Raw genomic sequence first — 23,823 nt, 5'->3', positions numbered from 1 at the left:
ACAGCTTTGCACAGATCTATTTTGTGTGTTGTTTGTGAGTGTAGTTATCCACAGTGTCCCCCCATAGCAGTATAATTTACAGTGCCCTCATAACAGCATCCTTTACACTGTCCCCCCTTAACAGCGTCTTTTACAGTGTCCCCCCTTAACAGCGTCATTTACAGTGCCACCTATAACAGCGTCATTTACAGTGCCACCCATAACAGCGTCATTTACAGTGCCACCTATAACAGCGTCTTTTACAGTGTCCCCCATAACAGCGTATTTTACAGTGTCCCATAACAGTGTCATTTACAGTTTCCCCCGTAACAGCGTCATTTACAGTGTCCCCCCATAACAGCGTCATTTACAGTGTCCCCCCATAACAGCATCATTTACAGTATCCCCCATAACAGCGTCATTTACAGTGTCCTCCCATAACAGCGTCATTTACAGTGTCCCCCCATAACAGCGTCATTTACAGTGTCCCCCCATAACAGCGTCTTTTACAGTGTCCTCCCATAACAGCATCATTTACAGTGTCCCCCATAACAGCGTCATTTACAGTGTCCCCCCCTTAACAGCATCTTTTACAGTGTCCTCCCATAACAGCGTCATTTACAGTGTCCTCCCATAACAGCGTCATTTACAGTGTCCCCCCATAACAGCGTCATTTACAGTGTCCCCCCATAACAGCGTCATTTACAGTGTCCCCCCATAACAGCGTCATTTACAGTGTCCCCCCATAACAGCGTCTTTTACAGTGTCCTCCCATAACAGCATCATTTACAGTGTCCCCCATAACAGCGTCATTTACAGTGTCCCCCCTTAACAGCATCTTTTACAGTGTCCTCCCATAACAGCGTCATTTACAGTGTCCTCCCATAACAGCGTCATTTACAGTGTCCTCCCATAACAGCGTCATTTACAGTGTCCTCCCATAACAGCGTCTTTTACAGTGCCACCTATAACAGCGTCATTTACAGTGCCACCCATAACAGCGTCATTTACAGTGCCACCTATAACAGCGTCTTTTACAGTGTCCCCCATAACAGCGTATTTTACAGTGTCCCATAACAGCGTCATTTACAGTGTCCCCCCATAACAGCATCATTTACAGTATCCCCCATAACAGCGTCATTTACAGTGTCCTCCCATAACAGCGTCATTTACAGTGTCCCCCCATAACAGCGTCATTTACAGTGTCCCCCCATAACAGCGTCTTTTACAGTGTCCTCCCATAACAGCATCATTTACAGTGTCCCCCATAACAGCGTCATTTACAGTGTCCCCCCCTTAACAGCATCTTTTACAGTGTCCTCCCATAACAGCGTCATTTACAGTGTCCTCCCATAACAGCGTCATTTACAGTGTCCCCCCATAACAGCGTCATTTACAGTGTCCCCCCATAACAGCGTCATTTACAGTGTCCCCCCATAACAGCGTCATTTACAGTGTCCCCCCATAACAGCGTCTTTTACAGTGTCCTCCCATAACAGCATCATTTACAGTGTCCCCCATAACAGCGTCATTTACAGTGTCCCCCCTTAACAGCATCTTTTACAGTGTCCTCCCATAACAGCGTCATTTACAGTGTCCTCCCATAACAGCGTCATTTACAGTGTCCTCCCATAACAGCGTCATTTACAGTGTCCTCCCATAACAGCGTCTTTTACAGTGCCACCTATAACAGCGTCATTTACAGTGCCACCCATAACAGCGTCATTTACAGTGCCACCTATAACAGCGTCTTTTACAGTGTCCCCCATAACAGCGTCATTTACAGTGTCCCCCCATAACAGCGTCATTTACAGTTTCCCCCGTAACAGCGTCATTTACAGTGTCCTCCCATAAAAGCGTCATTTACAGTGTCCCCCCTTAACAGCGTCTTATACAGTGTCCTCCCATAACAGCGTCTTTTACAGTGCCACCATAACAGCGTCATTTACAGTGTCCCCCCATAACAGCGTCATTTACAGTGTCCCCCCATAACAGCGTCTTTTACAGTGTCCTCCCATAACAGCATCATTTACAGTGTCCCCCATAACAGCGTCATTTACAGTGTCCCCCCTTAACAGCATCTTTTACAGTGTCCTCCCATAACAGCGTCATTTACAGTGTCCTCCCATAACAGCGTCATTTACAGTGTCCTCCCATAACAGCGTCATTTACAGTGTCCTCCCATAACAGCGTCTTTTACAGTGCCACCATAACAGCGTCATTTACAGTGTCCTCCATAACAGCGTCATTTACAGTGTCCTCCCATAACAGCGTCTTTACAGTGTCCTCCCATAACAGCGTCATTTACAGTGTCCTCCCATAACAGCGTCATTTACAGTGTCCCCCATAACAGCGTCATTTACAGTGTCCTCCCATAACAGCGTCATTTACAGTGTCCTCCCATAACAGCGTCATTTACAGTGTCCTCCCATAACAGCGTCTTTTACAGTGCCACCATAACAGCGTCATTTACAGTGTCCTCCCATAACAGCGTCATTTACAGTGTCCTCCCATAACAGCGTCTTTTACAGTGTCCTCCCATAACAGCGTCATTTACAGTGTCCTCCCATAACAGCGTCATTTACAGTGTCCCCCCATAACAGCGTCATTTACAGTGTCCTCCCATAACAGCGTCTTTTACAGTGCCACCATAACAGCGTCATTTACAGTGTCCTCCCTTAACAGTGTCTTTTACAGTGCCACCATAACAGCGTCATTTACAGTGTCCTCCCATAACAGCGTCATTTACAGTGTCCTCCCATAACAGCATCATTTACAGTGTCCTCCCATAACAGCGTCTTTTACAGTGCCACCATAACAGCGTAATTTACAGTGCCACCATAACAGCGTCATTTACAGTGTCCTCCCATAACAGCGTCTTTTACAGTGCCACCATAACAGCGTAATTTACAGTGCCACCATAACAGCGTCATTTACAGTGTCCTCCCATAACAGCGTCTTTTACATTGCCACCATAACAGAGTCATTTACAGTGTCCTCCCATAACAGCGGCATTTACAGTGCCACCCATAACAGCGTCATTTACAGTGCCACCCATAACAGCGGCATTTACAGTGCCACCCATAACAGCGTAATTTACAGTGTCCTCCCATAACCGCGTCATTTACAGTGCCACCATAAAGCGTCTTTTACAGTGTCCTCCCATAACAGCGTCTTTTACATTGCCACCATAACAGCGTCATTTACAGTGTCCTTCCATGACAGCGTCATTTACAGTGTCCTCCCATAACAGCATCATTTACAGTGTCCTCCCATAACAGCGTCTTTTACAGTGCCACCATAACAGCGTAATTTACAGTGCCACCATAACAGAGTCATTTACAGTGTCCTCCCATAACAGCGTCTTTTACAGTGCCACCATAACAGCGTAATTTACAGTGCCACCATAACAGCGTCATTTACAGTGTCCTCCCATAACAGCGTCTTTTACATTGCCACCATAACAGAGTCATTTACAGTGTCCTCCCATAACAGCGGCATTTACAGTGCCACCCATAACAGCGTCATTTACAGTGCCACCCATAACAGCGGCATTTACAGTGCCACCCATAACAGCGTCATTTACAGTGTCCTCCCATAACCGCGTCATTTACAGTGCCACCATAACAGCGTCTTTTACAGTGTCCTCCCATAACAGCGTCTTTTACATGGCCACCATAACAGCGTCATTTACAGTGTCCTTCCATAACAGCGTCATTTACAGTGCCACTCATAACAGCGTCATTTACAGTGCCACCCATAACAGCGTCATTTACAGTGTCCTCCCATAACAGCGTCTTTTACAGTGCCACCATAACAGCGTCATTTACAGTGCCACCCATAACAGCGTCATTTACAGTGTCCTCCCATAACAGCGTCTTTTACAGTGTCCTCCCATAACAGCGTCTTTTACAGTGCCACCATAACAGCGTCATTTACAGTGTCCTCCCATAACAGCGTTTTTTACAGTGTCCTCCCATAACAGCGTCTTTTACAGTGCCACCATAACAGCGTCATTTACAGTGCCACCCATAACAGCGTCATTTACAGTGCCACCATAACAGCGTCATTTACAGTGTCCTCCCATAACAGCGTCTTTTACATTGCCACCATAACAGCGTCATTTACAGTGTCCTCCCATAACAGCGTCATTTACAGTGCCACCCATAACAGCGTCATTTACAGTGCCACCCATAACAGCGTCATTTACAGTGCCACCCATAACAGCGTCATTTACAGTGCCACCCATAACAGCGTCATTTACAGTGTCCTCCCATAACAGCGTCATTTACAGTGCCACCCATAATAGCGTCATTTACAGTGCCACCCATAACAGCGTCATTTACAGTGTCCTCCCATAACAGCGGCATTTACAGTGCCACCCATAACAGCGTCATTTACAGTGCCACCCATAACAGTGTCATTTACAGTGCCACCCATAACAGCGTCATTTACAGTGTCCTCCCATAACAGCGTCATTTACAGTGTCCTCCCATAACAGCGTCTTTTACATTGCCACCATAACAGCGTCATTTACAGTGTCCTTCCATAACAGCGTCATTTACAGTGCCACCCATAACAGCGTAATTTACAGTGCCACCCATAACAGCGTCATTTACAGTGTCCCATAACAGCGTCATTTACAGTGTCCCATAACAGCGTCATTTACAGTGCCACCATAACAGCGTCATTTACAGTGTCCTCCAATAACAGCGTCTTTTACATTGCCACCATAACAGCGTCATTTACAGTGTCCTCCCATAACAGCGGCATTTACAGTGCCACCCATAACAGCGTCATTTACAGTGCCACCCATAACAGCGTCATTTACAGTGTCCTCCCATAACAGCGTCATTTACAGTGTCCTCCCATAACAGCGTCATTTACAGTGTCCTCCCATAACAGCGTCATTTACAGTGCCACCATAACAGCGTCATTTACAGCGTCCCCCCATAACAGCGTCTTTTACAGTGCCACCCATAACAGCGTAATTTACAGTGTCCTCCCATAACAGCATCTTTTACAGTGTCCTTCCATAACAGCGTCATTTACAGTGCCACCCATAACAGCGTAATTTACAGTGCCACCATAACAGCGTCTTTTACAGTGTCCCCCCATAACAGCGTCTTTTACAGTGCCACTATAACAGCGTCATTTACAGTGTCCTTCCATAACAGCGTCATTTACAGTGCCACCCATAACAGCGTAATTTACAGTGCCACCCATAACAGCGTCATTTACAGTGCCACCCATAACAGCGTCATTTACAGTGTCCTCCCATAACAGCGTCATTTACAGTGTCCCATAACAGCGTCATTTACAGTGTCCTCCCATAACAGCGTCATTTACAGTGCCACCATAACAGCGTCATTTACAGTGTCCTCCAATAACAGCGTCTTTTACATTGCCACCATAACAGCGTCATTTACAGTGTCCTCCCATAACAGCGGCATTTACAGTGCCACCCATAACAGCGTCATTTACAGTGCCACCCATAACAGCGTCATTTACAGTGCCACCCATAACAGCGTCATTTACAGTGTCCTCCCATAACAGCGTCATTTACAGTGTCCTCCCATAACAGCGTCATTTACAGTGTCCTCCCATAACAGCGTCATTTACAGTGCCACCATAACAGCGTCATTTACAGCGTCCCCCCATAACAGCGTCTTTTACAGTGCCACCCATAACAGCGTAATTTACAGTGTCCTCCCATAACAGCGTCATTTACAGTGCCACCCATAACAGCGTAATTTACAGTGCCACCATAACAGCGTCTTTTACAGTGTCCCCCCATAACAGCGTCTTTTACAGTGCCACTATAACAGCGTCATTAACAGTGTCCCCCCATACCAGCGTCATTAACAGTGTCCCCCCATAACAGTGTCTTTTACAGTGTCCCCCCATAACAGCGTCTTTTACAGTGTCCCCCCATAACAGCGTCTTTTACAGTGCCACCATAACAGCGTCATTTACAGTGGCCCATAACAGCGTCATTTACAGTGTCCCCCCATAACAGCGTCATTTACAGTGTCCCCCCATAACAGCGTCTTTTACAGTGCCACCATAACAGCGTCTTTTACAGTGTCCCCCATAACAGCGTCTTTTACAGTGCCACCGATAACAGCGTAATTTACAGTGTCCCCCCATAACTGCATCATTTACAGTGCCCCATAACAGTGTCATTTACAGTGCCACCATAATAGCGTAATTTACAGTGTCCCCCATAACAGCGTCATTTACAGTGTCCCCCCATAACAGCATCATTTACAGTGTCCCTCATAACAGCGTAATTTACAGTGCCACCATAACAGCGTCATTTACAGTGCCCCATAACAGCGTAATTTACAGTGCCACCCATAACAGCGTCATTTACAGTGTCCCCCCATAACAGCGTCTTTTACAGTGCCACCCATAACAGCGTCATTTACAGTGTCCTCCCATAACAGCGTCATTTACAGTGTCCTCCCATAACAGCGTCTTTTACAGTGCCACCATAACAGCGTAAATTACAGGGCATACTATTACAGTGACATCTACAGTGCTCCATAACAATGATATCCACAGTGAACCATAATAGTGGTGACATCCACAGTACTCCATAATAGGGCCATCCAGAGTGGCCGCATAACAGTGGTCTACAGTGGCCCCATAAAAGTGACATCCACAGCGCCCCCATAATAGTGTTGCCCACAGAGTCCCCATATGAGTGACATCGATAGAGTCCTCATAACATTAACATCAACAACGCCACATAATAGTGACATCTACAGTGCCCTCATAACACCGACATCCGCAGTGGTCCCACAACAGTGAAGAAAATGGCTGGGGTGTAATGGAAACCTGGTGTAAATATGTGTGTATGTGAACGAGGACCTGCGAGCTTCTATTGGCCAATAGGGGTCATGTCACTGTGTGTATGGCATCATGGCTAAGAATGAAGGACCTGCGAGGTTCTAATGGCTAATACGGGTAATTTGGTGCCATATTTGCTTTTTGTATTTTGTTATTTGTTCGTGAATATCTCAAGAACGTTACGTCCTAGAGAGCCAGTCTAAAATCTTCAGAAGGACCTGATTTATGTGCCAAATTTCATGCAGATTGGTTCCGTCTTTTGGCAGTTTAGGGAACATGATAATCCTGCCTAAAAAGATATGTTTTTAAAGGGGTTGTCCGGGCTTATTAATATTGATCCTCAGGATAGGTCATCAATATAAGATCGGCGGGGGTGCCGAGGGTCGAGAAGAGAGTTAGCACAGAGTTAACTTATTATGTGAGAGTAGACCAGACGTTCCAAAAATTTAAAGATGAAAGGGAAGTTAGAGAGAGGCCAGCAGTTAGCAGCACAGGTTGGGTCAAAAGATGTTTTTTGAATAGTAGGGTTATAACAGAATGTTTAAAAGAGGATGGAAAGATGCCAGAAGAGAGAGAGAAGTTAAAACATATTCTAGTTTGGTGACAGCCGGGGAGAGGGACTGGAGGAGGCATGAGGGAATAGGATCACTACTACAGGTTGTCGGTTGAGAAGAAGAGAGCAGCCTGGAGACTTCTTCTGTTATAGGGTCAAATGAGAGAACAAGAGGAGGTGTCGGAATCAATGCTGGTTGGTGACTGGGAGATTATTTTCAGTTGTATGTTATCAATCTTATCTTTGTAAAACACAAAGTTAGACCAGCACCTCCGAACAATATGAAAAAAGGTTACCAGAAGGTATAGCGGCTCACCTGCTTGAGTAATATGTATAGGTGCTCAATGTCTAAACCAGGGGTGCACAACATGCGGCCCCCAGAGACATGGTTTGCGGCCCCCGCCCTCCTGGGCAGAAACACAACTGATCCTGCGATCAGCAGATGGATCACAGGTTTTTCTCCTGCCCTGTAGCAGGAGCGGAAAGGCTCCCCGGCTATTAGTGAGAGCGGGGAAGCCGAGGAGATGACAGAAGCGCTTTATTAGAGCTTCTGCCTTCTCCTCTATGAGTGTGGACCCGGCGATCACGTGATGGCTGGGTGTCTCGGGAACAGAGGAGCGCTGCCCTGGTACAAAGCCTTCGCAGCAGGCTGGTTTCCCTGTAACTGGGGCTCCTTTGGACGCTCCAGTTACAGTGGAAATAGTACAAAAAAAAAGTCACTTATTGTCTCCCAAAGGTCTTTCAGTGACCTCCTGGGGACAAATTTTGTGGTAAAAATATATATAAAAAAATAGTAAAAAAATGATTTAAAAAAATTTGAAAACTAAATAAAAATATAATAAAATATAAATAAAAGAAAAAGAGAAATAAAATACTATGTGGCACAAAAAATAGAAAATAATTTAAAGAAATTAAAAAATAAAATACAATAAAAAGGAAAAAGTGCTTAATAAAACAGTGTTCACTGTCCCACAACAGTCTTTTTATGACTCATTAGGGGACATATTATGTGGCAAAAATATATTTAAAAAAATTCTAGAAAATGAAAAAAAAATTTTTTTATAAAATTATAAAAAATAATACAATAAAATATTAATAAAATTCAAATAGAAGTCCCCTTGGGGGACATATTATGTGGCAAAAATATATAAAAAAAATTCTAGAAAATTAAAAAAAAACCATTTTTAATAAAATTATAAAAAATAATACAATAAAATATTAATAAAATTCAAATAGAAGTAAAAAATAAAAAGGAAAAAGTGCAAAATTTAAAAAAAGTGAGTGTCCCCCATAAAAGCGTCTTTTGCAGGTCTTTTTATGACCTCTTGGGGGACATATTATCTAGCAGAAATATATTAAGTTAAAAAATATATATATAATACATAAAAGAAAAAACACCCACACCAATCAAAACCGTCACCATTGCCGCCCCATTCATGTGAAACTTTTCATATTATATAGCAAAAGGGCCTACACAAAATAGGGAACTAATTATAATAATTTATTTTGGTGTCAGTTTGCATATTTAAAGAATAAGGAGCTATAGTTTAAAAAAATATTGTCACAACCAGACAGCTGAGAAGCTCTGACAGAAGCCTTTCAGAACCTCCTCCTTGAGTTTCTTTGTTGTGATGTTCAGTTCCTCATCTCGTTAGCCTCTCTCAGCTGTCATGTGGTTGGACTGATTGCATCCCTTTAAATTCCGCCCCATAATGCATTACTGGGCGGCTTATACTACTTCCTGGAGTGTGCGTGCATGCTGATCTTGTTTTCCAGTCTGCTACAAAGTTAAGTGCTGAACATTTATCTGTTATTTTCTGTTTGCTGGACCCCAGGTGACCCTGACTCCCTCCGTGTCTGGTGTAGGGAGCCGGTGGTCGTGTCCCCTCACTATTGTAGGGTGTTCAGGGGTTATATAGTCGAGGTACGTGGATATGCAACCATCCACCTCTGGGATCGTTGCATAGGCTGAGCAGCCAGGGAAAGTCTCAGGTCTTGTGCAGGGGTCTCCCTTATGGTTCCTTAGCTTTGGATCCAGTGAGTCATATATGCATGTTGCTTTGTCTTGTTTCCTGTACACCGTCCGTGACATTATAAGCCGCCAAAACCGTCTCAAGCATGGATCCGGTTTCACTTTTGGCTGAACGCTTCCAGGGTCTTTCATTGGAGGTAGCTGATCTCCGTAAGACTTTTTCTCAGCTTCAAGTGACCGGTTCAGCTTGCGTTCATGGAGTTTGTTCTGAGCCTAAGATCTCGCTCCCGGATACGTTCTCCGGGGGTAGTGAGAATTTTGTGCGTTTTAGAGAGGCTTGCAAACTCCATTTTCGCCTTCTTCCCCATTCCTCTGGTGATGAGGAACGGAGGGTGGGGATCATTATATCGCTGCTCAGGGGTAACGCTCAGTCTTGGGCCTTTTCGCTGCCGGAGGGGGCACGGCCTCTCCGTTCAGTGGATGAATTCTTTTTAGCCCTGGGTCAGATATATGATGATCCGGATCGTATTGCTCTGGCTGAGTCTAGACTACGTCTATTATGCCAGGGTAAACAATCCGCAGAAATATACTGCTCAGAATTTCGGAGATGGGCAGCTGATACTGGTTGGAATGATGCTGCACTCCGAAGTCAATTTTGCCATGGTCTTTCAGAGGGATTGAAAGATGCATTTGCCTTTCATGAGAGGCCTATTTCTTTGGACTCTGCTATGTCTCAGGCCGTTCGTATTGACAGGCGTCTTAGAGAGAGAGGAGAGATGTCCCCTTCCTGTCATACTCAGTCCCAGGACAGTGCAGCGGTCTCATTCTGTGCGCAGGGGTCTCGGTCGCTGTCAGCCCCTGCTGAGCAGGAGCCCATGCAGCTGGGGTTGATTGCTTCTGACAATAGAAGATTCAGCTCGCATGGGAGGGTTTGTTTTTGTTGTGGAGGTATAAATCATTTGGCAAATGTTTGTCCTTCTAGGAGATTCAGGCAGTTTTCTGGGAGTAATAAAGAAACAAACAGGAAAAAATCTTTTAAAAATGTTCCGTCTGTTACTATTGGCAGGGTTGAGGCGGAGATTGAAGGTTTTCCGTTTGCTTGTAGTTCCCGTTTTGTCCTGCCGGCTAGGGTGGCGCTAGAGAGCAAGAACATTTTTTGTGAGATTTTTGTGGATAGTGGAGCAGCTGTCAATCTCATTGATAATCAATTTGCAATAACTCATGGTTTCCAGGTGCGCACTTTGGGAAAGGATATTCCTGTTTTTGCTATTGATTCCGCTCCACTTTCTCAGAAATCATTAAAGGGCATAGTTCACAATATCCATTTAATTGTGAGTGATGCTCATGTTGAGGATGTGTCATGTTTCGTCCTTAGCGGTTTGCCTACTCCTCTAGTGTTGGGGCTACCCTGGCTCACTAAACATAACCCCACCATTGATTGGCAAGCGAGGCAAATAAATGGTTGGAGTGACTTTTGCAGAGAGAATTGCCTCACGACATCTGTTTCTGAGGTTGCTACTAAGACTGTACCATCTTTTCTCTCTGAATTTTCGGATGTCTTCTCTGAGAGTGGAGTTCAGGATTTGCCCCCGCACAGGGAGTACGATTGCTCTATTAATCTCATCCCAGACGCCAAGCTGCCTAAATCTCGTTTATACAATCTTTCCCAACCTGAGAGGATCGCTATGCGTGCTTATATCTCTGAGAGTCTGAGAAAAGGACACATACGACCCTCAAAGTCACCTGTTGCCGCTGGTTTTTTCTTTGTTAAGAAAAAAGATGGTTCTTTAAGACCTTGTCTGGATTTCAGGGAGCTGAACAGTATCACTATTCGTGACCCTTATCCGCTTCCTCTGATCCCGGACCTGTTTAACCAGGTTGTTGGGGCTAAAGTCTTTTCCAAATTAGATCTAAGAGGGGCATACAACCTGGTCAGGGTCAGAGAAGGAGACGAATGGAAGACGGCCTTCAATACCCCTGAGGGCCATTTTGAGAATTTGGTTATGCCTTTTGGTTTGATGAATGCCCCAGCCGTTTTTCAGCATTTCGTGAACAGCATTTTTTATCATTTGATGGGAAAATTTGTATTAGTGTATTTGGATGACATTTTGATTTTTTCTCCTGATTTCAAAACTCATAAGGAACATTTACGTCAGGTGTTGCTCATCCTGCGGGAGAATAAATTATATGCGAAACTGGAAAAATGTGTGTTTGCGGTTCCAGAAATTCAATTTCTGGGGTTTCTTCTCTCCGCTTCTGGTTTTCGCATGGACCCCGAGAAGGTCCGCGCTGTGCTTGAGTGGGAGCTTCCTGAGAATCAAAAGGCGCTGATGCGTTTTTTGGGCTTTGCCAATTATTACAGGAAGTTTATTTTGAATTATTCCTCTGTTGTTAAACCACTCACTGATATGACCAGAAAGGGGGTAGATTTTTCTTCTTGGTCAGTAGAGACGTGTAAAGGGGGAATATTAATGACCAATATTATGCAAACATCGATAATTAATATTCCTAAATAGGGGGAGCCGTCTAGTGAAGACTCCGCCTATTTATACCTTTATATTACAATAACACAATATCTTTGCTATGCCTTACACCAATCACTATACTAGCTGCATGCGCCTTACTTACTACCGCTAACAAGTACACACTACAAAGGGTACAAGTAACACAGTATTTATTAACACGCTAACACTACGCACACAATACAGTAACAATACAGCACTAAATATACAATACTCAACTACACTACACGTTCCCAAATTCCACCCACAAACTAACTAGACAGTTCACACATCCAAGTAACATTAACAACCCACCCACCTGACTATTATTCTATCCCTAGGGGAACGACGAGGGTTAACGGTGGTTTTGCTGGGGATCAGCAGACCACAAACACTAAGGGGGGCTCAGGGGTATGAAAGGGGTTATAATCAGGGGTGAATTAGAGGTGGTAGGATCAGGGCAGGGCCTAGATAGGGTTAACCAGGAGACACAAATAGGGTATCAGGGCAGGGACTATATAGGGTTAATCAGGAGGTACCAATAGGGTTATCAGGGCAGGGACTATATAGGGTTAACCAGGGGTGGCAGGGACTAGGGTAAATCAGGGGTATATGGGGTCAGGGAATTACGGAGGTGGTATAGTGGTCAGGGAATCGTTGGTGGTATCGGGGGTTAATCAGGGGAATGTAGGGGAGTATATGGTAGCAGGGGGGTAAATAGGAGGATACTTAGGGTTTAAATGCTCGTTGTCCAGGGGGGCTCGTTTCGTCCAGGGATGATCCTCTCTGTCAGGTGGGCGGCCGGCTCTCTTCGACTGCTGAGCGGAGCGCCGCCCGCCTATTTAAACTTGGCGGCGCCCGCTCGCAGTCCTCCTTTTGCCGCCGTGCGCATGCGCACGGCCGGCCTGAACACGTGGGCCGGCGCGGTGATGTGACGTCACCGCGCCGGCCCGAGGATCTCGGAGCGCGCTTCCAGGGGGGGGGATCCTTTGATCCTCCCGCCTGTGAAGCGGACGCCTACCTCCGGCGCTGTAATTACAGCGCCGGAGGTCAGCCACTCACAGGGGCATGGGAACTCTTTGTTCCCATGTCTCTGTTAGGTGTACCATCTCCGGCGCGATCGGAGATGGTGACAAAGGGCAGAGGATCTCATTGATCCTCTGTCCTTTGTAGAGGCCGACGCTGGACTTGATTGTCCAACGGTCGGTCTCCTCCACCCCTCCAGCAGGCAGCACGATTCCGGCATATATGCCCATAGATGCTTGGGGCACATCTATAAGCATATATGAACGGACAGTGCATATGGGGCTAAGGGGCACATATAAGGGGGCCACATATATATATATATATATATATCAAGGGGCATGTCAAGGGGCACATATATCAAGGGGGCAATATCAAGGGGCCACATATATATATATATATAGATTAAAGGGGCACATCACATATGTACACACATGTATATATGTTTATGTATTCGCGGGCCACACTGTATGAATTCCCACAGGGGCATGGATGAGCCCCTGGGGAATATCGGAGGCGGATGGGCACAGGTGCTGGGCACATCTGCGCACATCGCCCTCTGCACCGCCAATACATACACATACATACACCCATACAACACGCTCCACCCTTCCTCAACAATCCCCCTGTTGTCGGAAATACGACAATATCATGGGGGGGAAGGGTGGAGGCATCTTTGTCCCCTTCAACCCCATCCTCGGTGATGGTCCAGGAAAACCGGAGTGCACCCTGTCTCTTAGGTACCTAGACATCATCTAACCCAACGACTTCCTTTGACCTGCCCTTCACTGTAACCGACTCCTCCATCCACAGGATACACCGTCGTCTTCTTTTCCCAGGAACTCTTCTGCCTTGATTGTTACGGTGTCAGCCCCTCCTACTGTCATCTCTTTCTGGACTTCCGGAGTGGCTTGTACCTCGCAGTCTTTGACTGGTCTTTCTCTCATTCTTCCGGTGTCGGTCACTCCTGAAGTTTAGAATGACCACACCCTCGCTGTCTCTCGGCAATTGCTGCCGATCTTCAGGTGTCGTCCACGCCCAAGGAATCTGGAGTGGGTCCACCCTTACAGTCTCAGTCTCCATTTTGCGTCATGTCTTGTTCCATCTTGATCGAAGGATGGGTGCGGTTCTCCCATGGACAGCTGAATCGGTCTTTACGAGGCAGGTCAGATCTTTCTTCAATAGAGGTGATGTCATGGTACCTAAATTCTAACAACGGGAATACCTCCGTTACACTACACATCCAGGTTTTCCCTCATAAACCTTACCGTTCAGGGGTCAAAGTGGCAAATGGCAACCAGAGGGGCCTGTCCCTATCGTGCCCTATTCTATCCCCATTCACACCACCTATTTACACAATAACCCCCAAACCCAAGAGTTCCGTCCAATTGTCCTGTCCTTTGGGTGATTAGGCCTCAGGACTTCTTGTGAAGTCAAGCCCTGGGCCTTCGGCGGTTGACTTCATGAAGTGCCGTCTGGTTCTGGTTTAGTTGGTCCGTTAGTCTCTTGACTCTCCGATACATCCACCATAGTCCAAGGTACATGAGTCCAACCAGAACCAGAAGCACTATCACCGGGTGTATCAATAAATTGAAAAATGACGTTGCCTTAGGACTGTATCCGAAAAGACTCTCCCACCACGAAACCTTTGAGTCCTTGTCCAATGCTGTGGCAACCGCGATAATCTTTGTTCTGTCATGGGTGAGTTGAATGGTGGCTTGCTTCTCCGTCTCCCGAAGACGTTGTATGATCTCTTCCTCTTGGCTGGAATCCATCAGGAGATGTCTAAGTTCTTTGCCGAACCCAAGAGGAATCTTCTGAAGTCTTACAGGAACATCGGGGCGGATGTCAAGTCTTTTCTCTGGGGTAATTGGGGTTCTTCCCTGCTGCTCTGCGACATTCAAACCTAAAACGGGACTAAGGGTGCAGTACGCTCCGGGGCGGAGTGTTCCTCGTTCGGTGCAGTTAAGCCCAAAAATTGCATATGATGGATCACTCCCTTGGTACCAACACCAATACCCCTGCCCCAAATATTTCAAAGAGGATGAGGGCATTGGGTTGGCCTTCATCTCACAGGACCCCTCGGTGTTCCAACACTGGTGTCTGAGCATCCGCTCCCGACTACCCTGACAGAGGATGGCATTCTCCTTTATCCGACATCCCTCTGTATCAAACAAAGAGGGATGGCCCTCCTCATAGGTTAGAACGCCCGAGGGGAGCTGGGGATGAAGCACCGTCTGGTTGTTAATCATCGTTCCTAGATTGATGACACTGTATCCTTGTCTGATGCGACCGGATACAGGTGCCAGGGACGAAGCAGTGCAGGTTAAATTTTGACATCCATGCCACTGAACCACCCACCAGTTGGTGTGATTAATGGCAAAAGGAGAAATCAGTGGACTTATTCGCTGACGGAGGTTGAATGGGAAGTGGCCGTTGTGAAGTGCCGTGACCATATGTTTAAGGTTGTCCGAAAGTTCACTCTGGACCTGCGTACACGCCAGAGCAAGCTGAGCCCGATCCTGCTCCTCCAAAAGACCCACAACTAACCTCCTAAACTTCTCACGTATAGCAGAAGATAGAGAGGTAGTGGCATCAATGTGCGAGTGTTGTAAACCCTCTAAGACGTGGTCCACATCAATCTGGGTCTTGAATCCTTCCCCGGCGTGTTGCGCAACCTCCCCAAGCTTACTTCTCAGGACTTCCATATCCATAGTGTTCAGGGCACCCACTCCCAAAGCACCTCCGCCAAGTCCCATAGCCACCAGGTCTCTCCTCCCCCTGTTCTTCCTGGGTCGAGAGTCGTCTTTCCTGACCTCTTGCCCCGCCTCTATCCAACCTCTTACCATGTCAATTTGGTTCCTAACGAACTCCTCACACCTGTGATCCCAGTGATCAACTCGGAAGTCATCTACGGAAATTCTCCAGGTAAACAGGATGAATTTTGCCTCCGTGATGATCTTCCAGGGGGATGACAGTTGAGGAGCTACAGGGTCTGCCAATTGATGGATAGGGGTGGTGCAAGAGTCTGAATGTGGTCTTACGGGTTGGAGACCTTCTGTTTCGTAAGGGACCCTTACTACCGTAACACAGACCTGTCCCCGTCCTTTGAATGGATACCATTGTTCGTCTTCTCCAGCTTGTAACACTAGTTTCCCTACGGGTTTGGTTTGAGACAGATAGACCCATTGAGTAAAGGTCCAGCACCCTTCGTCGGCTGCCTCGCAAAAAGGCCACTTGAATGAACCGTCTATATTGATGTCAAAGTTAATGTCCCTGCCTCTGGGGTCTGTCCAATCGGAAGACACATACCTACCCCGGTATTCCTCAGTCATAGGGGTACCATCCATCCATACATCCACTGTAGGGGTGTCCACCCCATTACACACTAAATCCCACCTCCAGGGATTAGTGTCTAACATCACCATCTGGGTATCCTGTTCCCAGTGGGCATAGGTGACGAAATAGTATCCCGTCACCTCAGGAACGCAGTTGTCTCTCATGATCGTAATCATGAAAGACCGTATGGATGGAGACCCCTTTAACTGCGCATACCTTGGGTCCTTGGCATCGGTCCGTACCTTTAAAACTGTGGCTCGATACAAACCCTCCAGTTTTACCGGACCACTCTGATCATTCCAGATGGCCTGATCAGAGTCACTGCAATTTAACTTTAACATCATTATGCTGGTTCGCAAGTAATCTGTGGATACATGTCCCTGTACATAACTGGATTCCCTGGTGATAATCATCTGGGAATCCCTCAACATACAATAAGCCTTCAGGGTGCCTTTTACCGGAATGGGCCTATCGAAATATGTCCTAACCCTCAACCCGTTTCTGCTATCCTTCCCTAGGAAGGTAGCTTTCAGGATATACCAACCGCTGTACTCTGCCCCAGTGACATCTTCAGGACTCAGCAAACCCTCCTTTGTACACAACACTGAGGTAGTGTTGGCTCTCACTTGCTGGTAAGGGTGCAGGTGTGGATTCCTAGACACCCATCTTAAGGATTTGATAGGTACAGGGTCCAAGTCCTGAAAATGCCTGTATTCCTTGAGACAGAGAGCGTGCAAGTCATGTTGTATGGCAGACACATTCTCCACCGGGGTATAATGCTGAATTACACCGTTGGCAAAACCCTCTCTCTGGAAACCATACAGATACCATTGACCTGGTGTAAAGGTAACGTGCTCGTATGGTTCCAGGATTTTGCCACCCAAACATTCCACCATTAAAAGGCCGGGTCCATCAAGTGATATGCTGGCCATACCAATATTAGTCCCCAGGTCCTCCCCTGAAGAGGCTGAGCCTGCCACCAACATGCTTACCACCAGTGTCACAAGCTGGATACGTATCCCATTCAGAGGATGCCTAGCTCTTCCCTGGTAGTGAGGTCCCATGGAGTGTCTCCCTCTTGTGTTCTGCAATGAGATGGAATGTGTATAAGTGTATCGGATTCACCTTCGATCCACCAAGCCATTTTCTCCCCCCCCCCCCCTCACCCAACTCGGAACGGTCTTCGTTATTGAGTTGGGGAGGCTCGGGTGGCTTTGGCCTGGTCGATGTGAATCCAAAAAACTTCCTGGCGTCTACGGGATTTCTTCTTGCTCGTGATAGGCCTTTGTACCTTCAGCATGGTGTCCCCCATCACTTCAAGGACCTTGTACGGTCCTTCCCAGTTTGCGTCCCATGGGCCGACCCGACGAAAGACTTTCACCATTACCATTTCTCCTACAGAGGGCATAGGTGTTTCCCCCTGTAGATACGGTTTGTGTAACCGTATAGCTGCATGAGGCAGTAACTCCTTCAGGTTCTGCTGAACCTGTTGAAGAAACAAGTCCCTGGCGATGGCGTTCTTCGTGGGCTCCGACACTTGGGGTTCGTTTGGTAGACATAGGGGCATCTTACGTCCGGTCATGAGTTCAAATGGGGAGATACCGGTACTAGAGGCCTCTGTGGCTCGGATACCCATTAGCACAGCTGGAAGGGAGGTTACCCAAGAGGAACCTTTCTCCAGCAGTGCCTTGGAAAGCCGGGTTTTGATGGTCCGGTTCATCCGCTCTACGATGCCCGCTGACTGAGGGTGATAAGGGACATGAAACCTTTGCTTTATGTCTAGGAGACCACAAAGCGCTTTCATGACCTTACCCGTGAAATGGGTCCCTCTGTCGGATTCTATCAATCTGGGTAACCCCCATCGTGACAGAACTTGTTCCCAGAGAACACGGGCAGTGGTGGAGGCCGAATCATTGACCGTAGGGATGGCTTCTACCCACTTCGAGAAGACATCCACTACCACCAGGGCGTAACGACAGTTACGACTCCCAGTTGGCAAAGGTCCGATGAAATCAATTTGGATAGCGGACCATGGACCATCGGCAGGAGGAACCCGCTGTAACACTGGCTTCAAGGCAGATGCCCTTGGGTTAACCTGAGCACACACCAGGCACTGTTGCGTAACCTCCTCTACTGTGTTGGACATTCCGGGCCAGTACAATTTGTCTCTCAGGAGAGGCAAGAGCTTATTCCGGCCAAGATGTCCAAACATTTGGTGGTTCAACCGTGTCAGCTCTGCTTGCAGATGCTGAGGAACCACCGGGAGAGGAAGCGACTGTGTACCGGTGTCGTAACACAGGATCCCCTGTTGTAAGGACCAGGGATGCTGTGGTACTTGGATGTGTGTCATTAGAAGAGGATCCTTAGCTTGTTCCTCCTCGAATGACACCGGGCTGTCACTCAGATGGGTATGTGCTGCAATCCGGAATGCGGGCAGTGGCTCAGTGCCTGGTTCCCTAAAGGTCCCAGATACTGCTGCTAGTTTTGCCAGTTCGTCTGCCTGGTTGTTACCTATTGTCAAAGGTTCATCCCCTTTTTGATGCGCCGGGATTTTTATGATGGCTGCTTCCGCCACGTGTGCCATACCCCACTCCCACAGCTCCTTCAGGACTGACACATGAGCCAGAGGTTTGTTTTGGCTGTCCACAAATCCTCTTCTCTTCCAAACGTCCAGGTGCAATGTGAGGGAGCGAACTACATATGAGCTGTCGCTATATATAGTTCGTTTCCCTGGAGGGTGAAGAAGCAGAGCCTCTTTAACAGCCTCCAACTCTGCCCGCTGTGCTGACATGTGACCCGGTAACCGGACAAGACTCTGGGTACCAGTGGTCTCATCCAGCACAGCAAAACCTGTGACATATTCCCCATCCAGATAGAACCGAGAGCCATCAACAAAGATGACTCTGTCATCTGGATGCTTGTCAGTCCTGAACATCTGTGGAGAGTCGTCCATTACCGGTTGGCCACAGTCATGTTCAGTTCCAGTCAGGTTAAGCAACTGGGACAGAACATACTTGGCCTTGTGGTCCACCTGCAGATTCCGGCCGCTGAGATCCATGATCCATCTCCCGAATCTCTGTTGGGAGACTCCAGGGAGAGTATCACGGAGTAAAAGGGTCAACGGTGAATGTGGAGTCTGCAAAGTGAGGGGCCGGAAGCCAACAATATGCTCAGTGGTCTTAACAGCATAGTGTATGGCTGCCAATTGCTTGGCGCATTCATCGAACCCTCGTTCGACGGGCGAAAGCAGCCTGGAGAAGTATCCCAGCGGTCTGGTCTCGTAGCCTACTTTCTGTACCAGGACCGCTGCGATAGACTCTATCCCTGCATGCGCCTGTATGGCCAGTTCCCCATCTGAATGTGGAGTGGCCAACACAGGCGCCGAGGAGAGGTCCCTTTTCAGGGTTGAAAAGGCCTCTTCCTGCGCATCGGACCATCCTTTGATTGAGGGTTCCTCTCCCCGAAGGAGTTCGTAGAGAGGCTTTGCTTTGGCCGCGAAATCCTCTATGAACTCCCTCATGAAGTTGGCGACCCCCAGGAATTTTCTCAAATCCTGAAGGGTGCCAGGCCTGGGTAACTTTACCATGGCTTCCACACGGGTCGTCATGATACCTTTGGTTCCACAGGAAATTTGGACCCCAAGGAAAGTTACCTCTGCTTTAGCCAGATTTGCCTTATGGGGACTCAGTTTGAGTCCTGACTTTGCCAGGAGTCCTAGCAGCTCTTTCAACAGAACCAAGTGTTCCTCCATGGTTTCTGTATGCAAAAGCAAGTCGTCCACGTATTGTAAAAGGCATTCCGGTCGTGAGAATACACTCAGCACAGCCGCCAATGCCTGATGGAAATACGTGGGGCTGCTATGGAACCCCTGGGGCAGTACCGCAAACATGTACTGTTTGTCCCCCACCGTGAAGGCAAATTTGTACCGACACGACTCCGTGAGTTCGATGGAGAAGAACCCGTTGGCAACATCGATGGTCGAGAATACGCGGCTTTCGCCACTTATTCTGGCCATGATGTCGGGAGTTTGGGCCACCACCGGGGCTGACATTGGGGTGTATTTGTTAAGGACACGGAGGTCTATGGTCAGCCTCCATGCATTCGTGTCCTTTTTCTTAACTGGCCAGAGGGCATTGTTGCACTTTGAGTTGCCCTCAATGACCACACCCCTAGTCTTCAATTCAAGGATTGTGTCCATAATTGAATGGGTGGCCTCTGGTGGAAATCGATATTGGCGTTGAGGTGGAGGGTCAGGACCCTCTATGTCTACCAAAACGCCAATCAGTCTGCCACAGTCATTCTTACTTTGGGCCCACAGATCAGGGTGCTTGTACACAATAGGCTCAAGGTCTGGATTGTGTGAGACCTCAGGCCACTTGTGTTCCAGCACATCAGTAGAGTTATCTACTGCTGGCAAAGGTGGTCCCAGATACTGGCGTTGAATGACAAACACCTTGGCTCGTCTGGGACCTCTCCACACAATGCAATTTGCCAGATCCAGGATCCACCCATTTTGTGTCATTACATCGGTTCCGATAATGTTATCAGAACCGGGGTAATACCACATGGGTATCCTGAGGGTAGTGCACCTGGTAATCTGAATGATTACCTCATCAATTCTGTGGGCCTTCACCCCCCCTTGTTGGTGATCAAATCCGATCACCACACACTGAGGGCTGTTGGGGAGTAGATCATGCTTGATATTGGTAATGGAGATTTCCGCCCCAGTATCAAGCATGATTTCCGTTTCTTTATCTTTTATCGTGGCTTTTATATGGGGTCTCCCTGAAGGATCCAGTATGATTGGACATACTGGTGCCAACTCTTTAGGGACCCCTAATCCTCATTCGATATCCACCAGACTCCCAGTAGGTACTTGTGTGGTACATACTGCCACTCTTGCGCTCTGTTCCTGATCCTTAGGTGTGGAATCTCTTGATTCCACGCCCCCTGGGACATTCATGACCGCCAAGCATTTTGGTGCTTGCCCTGATGAATGTCCCAGATTCATATCACCCTGTCCCCCCACAGGCCTGGCAAAATTGGGTTTCATCCTGAAACCGTTATTATTGCCATTTTTATCCGAATTTGTCCGGTTAATGTGTAACCACTGTGGACAATTTCTTTTTATATGCCCCTCTTGTAAGCACAGGAAACAACGAAAGTTTCCTGCCCTTTCCAACGGTGGGGCCGTGGGGCGAACGGTGGATGTATACCTCGTGTGTTGTACCCGGTCGTCTTGTGACCTACCGTATACAGGCACACGCTCCCTCACTTTCACAGACCTCTTACTGAGCAGTATGTCTTGTCTACACTGCTCAATAATCATGGCTGCGTCCGTGAGGGATGGCTCCCTAGCTGCACTCAGCCGGATTGCAGTATCAAGATATGGGAATTTTTCCACAAACATGCGCACCATGCCTTGTGGAATCCCAATACCCTGATCTTTGGTAACCCTCCTGTACATTGCTTCAAACCGACTACACAATGACAAGGGTTCATCATGTATAGTAGGCTTGAATTTTGACAGGACCTCTGGAGTGACATCCCAGTGACCCGTGGCCAGTCTCGTGAGTATGGAGAGACGTTCTTCCTTATCATGAAACTGGCCATTCGTGGGTTGCATCCTCCCCGTTACCTCATACCTTTGATTAAGGTGTGTTGGTAACCATAATCTGAACAGCTCCATGCGATATTCCGGAGCCACTGAATATTTGTTACAGTGACCTTCGAAAATATCGCATGAAGCGAACGGATCTACATGGGGATCATATTTCGGGATCTCCTTGCAGATCCGTAACAGGAAGTTTATCCTTTCCATACTTGAATGGTTAGGATACATCTCTTCCTGTTTTTCCGGACGTGTTGGCGGATTGGAAGCGGAATATCCTCCACTCTCCTCTCCCCAACCGTTGTCCTGTTCCTGGTAACGGTTGCTACTCCTATTCTCCCCGGGTGTCGGGGTGAATCGTAGTGACCGCTCCACATGTCCCCTAGTGTCTACCACTGCGGATGTATTATCCGTCGAAGACCTTGGCGCTGTCGCCGCTGTCTCCTCCTGTGCCGTTCCCGAAACACAAACTTGTTTCGTGGGCACCATACCGTTGGTACTAGGCCTGGACAAATTGGAGATTGCCCGCTGCAAGTCTGCAATGGTTTGCGTCTTTGCAGCCAGGTCCTCCCTCATCTGAACAATCAGGGCATCCGTAGATACCGTATTGTTCCTATACTGATTAATCTCAGTGTACAGCCGGAGTAGCTCTCTGTCCATGTCAGAGTAGAGACTGTCATTATCCGAGAGTCTCGACTCTAACACACAGATTTCTCTTCCCCTCTCGACTGTACACTGGGCTTCCTCTTGTAATTGAACCTCTAGTGTGTGAATTCTTTTACAGTTATCAACACAACAATTGCAGTGGAAGTTTGCCTTGTCCGCAACCTCCCCTGCCTTTCTTGTGCTGGTAAGTGTCTCTATGTGTTCCACCTTCCAAATGGTATCCTCATAGGAAAGAACCAATTTGGCTAGCATTTGGAGGCGTTTGGTGTTCTTATTGAAGACACTCCTACTAATACAAACCCGGTCATGAGCATAAGCCTGGTCCAGTAAAGCGGACCACAGCAGCTCAGCGGATTTGTATGTAGTAGGAACAATGGGATTAAAAGTGCTATTTTTGGCTAAGTGTTGGAGTGTGGAGAAGTTCATACTCACATTTTTCTGAGCCTCCATCTTCTTGTTGGTGCTGTACTTTCCCGTCCCTTGCAGCTGCTTGAAAGAAGTCCTTTTCTTCCGGAACGCTTCTTCCCGACCAGCCGGACTTCTATGTACCTCCAACGAAGATGGATCTCTTTCCGTGACGTATCCTTCTTCACACCCCAGCGACGGTGACGTGTAAAGCAAATACAAAAATATTAGTACACAGATAGATTATAGATTCTCTGCAAAAGATTTTGTTTTATTTCTGATACTGTAAGGGAAGTATCGCTTCTTCTGTCCAATTATCGGGTCCTAGACGCTCAGACACTCCGCTGACCGCGTCTCTCCTGCCCGATAATTCACAGTACCAGCGACCCTCAGCCTTAAGACCAAAAAACAAACGCAAACTCCACGCAGTGGGCCTGGCTCGCCAATGTAAAGGGGGAATATTAATGACCAATATTATGCAAACATCGATAATTAATATTCCTAAATAGGGGGAGCCGTCTAGTGAAGACTCCGCCTATTTATACCTTTATATTACAATAACACAATATCTTTGCTATGCCTTACACCAATCACTATACTAGCTGCATGCGCCTTACTTACTACCGCTAACAAGTACACACTACAAAGGGTACAAGTAACACAGTATTTATTAACACGCTAACACTACGCACACAATACAGTAACAATACAGCACTAAATATACAATACTCAACTACACTACACGTTCCCAAATTCCACCCACAAACTAACTAGACAGTTCACACATCCAAGTAACATTAACAACCCACCCACCTGACTATTATTCTATCCCTAGGGGAACGACGAGGGTTAACGGTGGTTTTGCTGGGGATCAGCAGACCACAAACACTAAGGGGGGCTCAGGGGTATGAAAGGGGTT

General features: G+C 47.3%; 1 protein-coding gene across 2 annotated transcripts in view; it reads left to right on the top strand.

Annotated features, from left to right (window-relative positions):
- The window catches only part of TMEM269 (transmembrane protein 269), a 132,634-nt gene that overhangs the window by 48,838 nt on the left and 59,973 nt on the right, over positions 1 to 23,823 (top strand). The window lies entirely within an intron of this gene.

Source organism: Bufo gargarizans, chromosome 2, assembly GCF_014858855.1.
Source record: "Bufo gargarizans isolate SCDJY-AF-19 chromosome 2, ASM1485885v1, whole genome shotgun sequence".
Lineage (NCBI taxonomy): Eukaryota > Metazoa > Chordata > Amphibia > Anura > Bufonidae > Bufo > Bufo gargarizans.
The sequence above is the reverse complement of the archived record's forward strand: the minus strand, read 5'-3'. Positions and strand labels throughout refer to the sequence as shown.